Below are 6,291 nucleotides of genomic sequence, written 5' to 3'. Positions count from 1 at the left end.
GATATCCAAGCGAGCCTCCGTATTAAGACCGTTGACATGGCAACGGATTATTTTAAGGGACAGCATGACACTTGTCTGGTGTAGGTAAACAAAAAAACAAACAACCAACACACACACACACACACACACACACACACACACACACACACACACACAGATATACACTTATGAAAGCACTGTTTTAACGGTTACATATTAACACCTGCCGATGCTGCCTGATAGATTTGAACTCTGGAATTTTTTTTTTTTTTTTTTTTTTTTTTTTTTTTTTTGCTGGTAGTCTGTGATTGTTAACGGCCTTTCCTCCTCTAAAACTGAATTTGACATGCAAACACTTCAGCCTTCTCTATTTCCATGCAGTAACCAGATGATGGTTATTTTCCATCAGTTTTTATGATAGTAGAAGGGAAAAAAACTGTACGCTACGTCCACAGACTTTCACGAATCGCGTTTCAGTAGAAATTAAAATGAAAATAACACTTTTGGGACAACCTAGACCTTTAAATGAAAACACTATGTTATGTTTTGAATTTGCACAAATATTCCACTGAACGCTTTCAGCTATTGTGCCGTGTGAATACATTTTCCTTTAATCCGAAGATAAATATAGCTTGCATATCTTGTGGGCATTTGGCAACTATATTACAGATTTAGCTCCTGACAGCCTAGCTTTGTAAAAGGATATTTTGGATAAAATCACATTTTGCTGTTATTCCAGCTTTACTAAAGGGAAAAAACATCTATAATATATGTTGCTTGAGTCTTTTGAAAGTGTCTATGCTCAATTAGCTAAGTGACTGTCAACTGACATGATTACATTGTTTTCGTTTGGTTTCTCTATGAAAAGTTCCTTGAAGCACCACTAGATGGCTCTAGTTGACAAATAGCTATAGACTGTGCACAACCAGAGTTGCAGTACAGTTACTCATTTGGCCATACAGGACAGGTGTTTGTAACATGTTTCTGATACTCATATATTCAGCCAGGAAATGGGGATTTTCAGAACAAAGAAAACTGCTTATATCAATACTTTTTTTAACAATGGCATTTTCTTAGATTTAAAAATACGACCATTTCTGTGGGTTCAAACTTGAGGCAGTTAGGCAGATTATTTCTTCTAATATGGACAACCTGCCAGTAACGGCATTTTCCAGAAGGTTTCCACACATGAAAACCACACAAAACTTCACACATCCTTCAGCGATTTTCTGTTAGAAGCCCCTCCTATAATTGACATGCCGACACACACGTACTCTGCTTTCTAATCTGCCTACCTCCCTGTCCACACGTTTCCATGCTGCTCTCTCCATCCCTGTCAAAAGTCAAACCATCCTGACCAATCACACACTGAAACGCTGCCCACTACTTCCTGTTTGCTCTGGCCAACCCAACCAGTGAGTGTGCCAAGTGTGTTTCCTCATCCACGGTACTTGTGCTTTCAGAGCACCTGTGCAAGCTGAAATATCTGCCCCACATCCGGTCTTTCCCATCCAAACCTGTCCTTCAACTGTGTTTGGCAATCTAATAAAGTAACACCGCCTTACATCTGGCTTTACCATATTTGTCTGGCCGAGAGTTCCTGTTTTTCTAGACGGGTTTGTAGCCAATGGAATGCACATGTTTACCCATTCCTCTGCACTGGCTATTATTACACAAGTTCAAACACACACTGGCTCTTATCGCTCAGTATGTTTCTAGTTAAACTGTGATTATATATTTTCAGCATAGATATTCTGTAAAGGCAAATAAGTACATGGTATTAAAGTTGTTTTTAGATTGCCCCCTCACACAGCAGGTAATGTCTGACTCCCGTTGGAAACCCTTTTTCAGTGAGGTAATATTTCCCTTGTCCCTGAACCCCCTGCAATGAAAGCCCTCAGGGAGCAGTTATGTATATGTTTGGTTAAGAGAAAAAAGAGGAAAGGGGGGGGGGGGTTTGGTTGAGTAACCCTGAACCGGATTGAAACCTGGGAGGGAGTGAGGTTCATGACTTGGGGGGGCTCAGTGGAGAGGTTAGTCACCCGCTGAAGGAAGGGTCGGGGCTGACTAACACTTGAGTGGCAGGAGGTGTGGTGGGGGTTGTGGCGCGGCTGGAGCGGAGGCTGACTATTTTTGGCCCACTCCTCTTCCTCCACACTGATTCCTCTTTTCACCCGTTCTCTCTTTCCTTATTCCCCAGATGTGTTTCCTTCCTGAAAGTCAAAAAAGCAGTACTTCTCCTCTTTTCCAACCCCACACTGACGCACTTTGCATCCCTTGGGGGAACTGGAGGAGGGTGGAGGTGGGAGGGCCAGCAGCTAAGATTGAGTAATTATTCCTTTTTTTCTAAGCTTGTGGTTTCTTCGTTTGGAAAAAAAAAGGATAGTTCCTGTTTTTTATTCTTTACGTTGAAAACTTTAAGTACAAACAAAACGTCTTCTGTGTTCTGCAAGCTGCAAGGTCACATAGGCTTGTGATGTTCTTCTCACATCTTATCATTCACTGATAAAGCCTAATGTACAGTTCAAAATAAAACATACGGTTTAATGTTTTACTTTTTCATTCACTGTGAAACTGAAACCGAGGCTTTATCGTTTTTCTCGTCTCACCTCTCTGGCAACGGTTCACTCGCGGATTAAAGGAGAATAACAAACAAATCCTCAAAACCCTAGCCCTAAAAAGTTCCCCACACGCCTACATTTGAATGATCGTTGTGGTTTGAAGAAACAAAGAACCGCTGCACCTTTAAGTAAAAGAATGCCAACGATCTGCTGCTGTGCCCAGGCATTTGGCGCTGGAATGTGCTGGAATGTGTTGGCAGTGGTTTAATTTCCCCCTCAGCTTTCCCAGGTGTTACAAGGGCAGGAAAACAACAAAAACCTGAAAAAAAGACTGAAGGGGCATGAATAAAGGGGGTGGGCGTGGGGCTGTGAGCGAAAAACACCCACAAGTCTAATCAGAGCCCGTTTTCTAGACATGAGGTCATCCATAGGTACAAGCTGTCAACACATGTATAAAAAAGAGGAGGGGAAAAAACTATCCCTACTGAGATTTATGGCCTTCTCTGTCTTATCAGCGCTCCCCTCCCTCACTCCCCAACCACAGATTTATGTCTTTGGTAATGGCGGGTAATCAATAACCTCGCCTCTAGAACCTGGCAAGGGAGTGTTCATTATGAAATATACGCACGCAAATAGAGACACCTGGGTTTAACTGGTTGTTGAGCCACAGAGGGAGTGTCTGACTTTAGAGCCCAGTTCTGACTCCCCTGCGGAGTAGTGAGTCGTCATTAAATTTCACCAACAAGGAGATACACAGCAGGGTAGTTCAGTGGTTTCACTCTTCTCTGGTGACTCAGTGATTAGCCAGTGTTGTGTCTGCACTGCTTGAAAACAGCAGAGTTATACCCAGGTTATGCAACACGCAAGAAACGACCCTCACACTTATTGATCTAAATCTTAACATGACTCATGACAACAAGAGCAGCTGCAGCAGCCGCATACCACTCTATTCTTTTCAGGCTTGACCCACAGCAACATCAAACCAAAGGCCCTGGCACAGGAGGAGGAGGAGGAGGAGGGATCAGCTGCGATGAGTGGGTGGCAGCAGATGCCCCCACCACAAAATCTATCATTGTCGTGGCATCTGCACACGAAGGAAACAGGTGTGCTTTCACTTGATTTTACTTTCTCTGCACGGCAAAGTCTTGGTTGACTTCTTGTTGGTGCATTTGAATACTTCTCTCTCTTTTTCGGTCTTGTTTTCTCTGCCTGTCTCTCTCTGTTTCGATGCCTCTTTCTCTCTCTCTCTCTCTCTCTCTCTCTCTCTCTCTCTCTCTCTCTCTTTCGCTCACACACAAACAGGCAGCACATGGCCGGTGCAAGTGAGTCACAGTGGTCTGGTAACAAGTGCCTTTTCTTGGGAGAGTCCCTCCATGTGTCCTTGTGATTAGGGCCAATCCCCAAGAGTGTATCAGGTGCACTACGACTCCGGGCAATGTGAGACCGGGATCCATTGTCTCACCGTGAAAAACCAACACATGCCGAGCACACTTGAAAGATGATACAAACACTTTTTGGAAGATGAAAAGATTTTGAGCAACGTGAACTGTGTCAGAGCCAACAGAGAGCGATAGTGGCCTCATTCCACTGACATTTCGCTGTTTTCATACAGTTGTCACGATACACTAGTGCATCGTGGCATTCGCAGTGCATCTAAAAATAGAATCAGTGAAGTGTATTTTATGGGACATTAGGACCCCAGACTAGGCAACTGTGAATTGGAAAATGTAGCTGGTACTGACATGAGTGTCTGCCTGCAATTTCCTCTTCATGGCTCACAGTATACAGATGGGGCCGACCTTCCCACAGGCAACAAACACTGTGCCTGCTGCACACAACATGATTACAGTACAATGACTCTGACTGGATGAGGGAAAATACAAGCTTTTTGCACCATACCTGTTTTCTGGCATGGAAATAGAGGCTTAGCAGTGAGAGCTACAATGAGCAAACTGTTTTCTGACTCTGACTATTTAGAAAACCATCTTCCACCGTGTTCACAATATGGAATCAACACTGCAAAATAAAAAAATAAGTAAATAAAAATCTCCTTCTTAACAAATCATTTTGTCTCATATTCAGTCTTAAAATCTTGTTTTTCTTAATAAATAACTAACTAGATAAATAAATAAATAAATAAATAATTTTTTTTTTTAATTGACCAGTGGAATGAGATAATCCCATTTGTTTCCAGTGCGGTCAGGAATTTTTCTGGGAACATGTAGAAATATGTTGAACCAAGACCAAGTATGGCTAAATAAGGCACCCATGCAGACATGCACACATGCAGAATCTTGCAATTTCTTTTGAACAAGATTTTAGCACTAAATATGAGAATAAAATCAGAGGCATTTTGTAGTGCAGAATCTCTAATCTACTGTGCAATAAAACATGTTTTCATTCAACACAGGAAGGTTTGTGTGCTTCAATTGTAAGTATTTCATTTAACGTATCAGAACATTTAATTCTGTGACATCTACAGTATATTGCATATTCATGTTTCGCTGCTGTTTTTCTCACTTCAGCCCCCTTGGCTTCAAAGAAAACCATAGCTGGTATATACAGGCACTTGACACCCACCAGTTCTTGTTTGTTTATGTTACTGACATGATAGGAGTGGATCATATAATATCTCTGTCATCGGATAAAAGTATCACCTCTTGAAGTATACCTGAAGGGACATCGAACAAGGTGTCATTTAGAGGGTTTCAATGCAGTAATTGCAGTGAGGCACTAATAACAGGTTCGGTAACCTCTGCCTAAGCATGCTCTTCCCAGCACATGGCCAATAAAAAAAAAAAAAAAAACAGCAAACACACCTCACATGTCCACAATGAACTGTAACAATAGAGAAATGTACAGTTTATTCTACCCCACATACATCTTTGCTCCACCCTATTTACTTTTTGAGATATACTCCACACACCCTTTATAATACCTGTGGCCTTGAGAGGTGCTACAGCAGGACTTTGCGGCACGGCCACAGTGGCGGTGGTGGTTGGCTGGATTGACACTGGTAGGGTGTGTGGTTAACACCCTAGATGACTGGGCATGCTGACAAAAAGAAGTTTTGTTGTCCCAGTACAGTGAGGCAGCATGTTCCATCAAAATCAATAGTGCAGAGAAAGTGCGAAATGATTACTCAGATAGTAAATGTCATGTGTCACTGCCTGTGTATGTGTTTGAGCGTGTGAGCGTGTGTGTGTGTGTGTACCCATGAGTATATGGGTCAAATTTATGGTCAGGGATTGCTGTAATATTATCAACAACCACCATTCTTGACTGTTTTTTGGGTGTGAGATCAGATTCTATTGAACTGTTGCCACTGCATACCAAAAACAATCAACCACACCTTCAGCCTTGCACAACTTCCCTGTTCTTTTCGTCCGCACACTTACTGCAAACACACCCAAAAGTTCTCTTGCCCTTCAATCCCTGTCTGTTTTCTGCAGCAAGCTTAGCTTAATTGATGCCCTTCCCTTAACAGCCTAAAAATTACAGAGCCGGGCTTTGAGGGCAGAGAGCACCTTGTCAACAAGTGTGGCCTGAGTGAAGCCACGGCCCTTCACCCAGAGTGACACTCCACCTGACTCAGCAGCACACAGCCACTGTTTACTGGACCTGTCCACCGCAATCAACACGCCTGCACTTGGCCTTGACTGTAATTCCACTGAGGCGTGGTGCTGTTAACCTTGTCACTGCTGAGGGGGGGAGGGGATGGATGGAGGAGTGCTGTGGGAGCACTCAGCTC

Source organism: Myripristis murdjan, chromosome 8, assembly GCF_902150065.1.
Source record: "Myripristis murdjan chromosome 8, fMyrMur1.1, whole genome shotgun sequence".
In the NCBI taxonomy this organism is placed as follows: Eukaryota; Metazoa; Chordata; class Actinopteri; order Holocentriformes; family Holocentridae; genus Myripristis; species Myripristis murdjan.
This window is presented reverse-complemented; position numbering follows the sequence as displayed.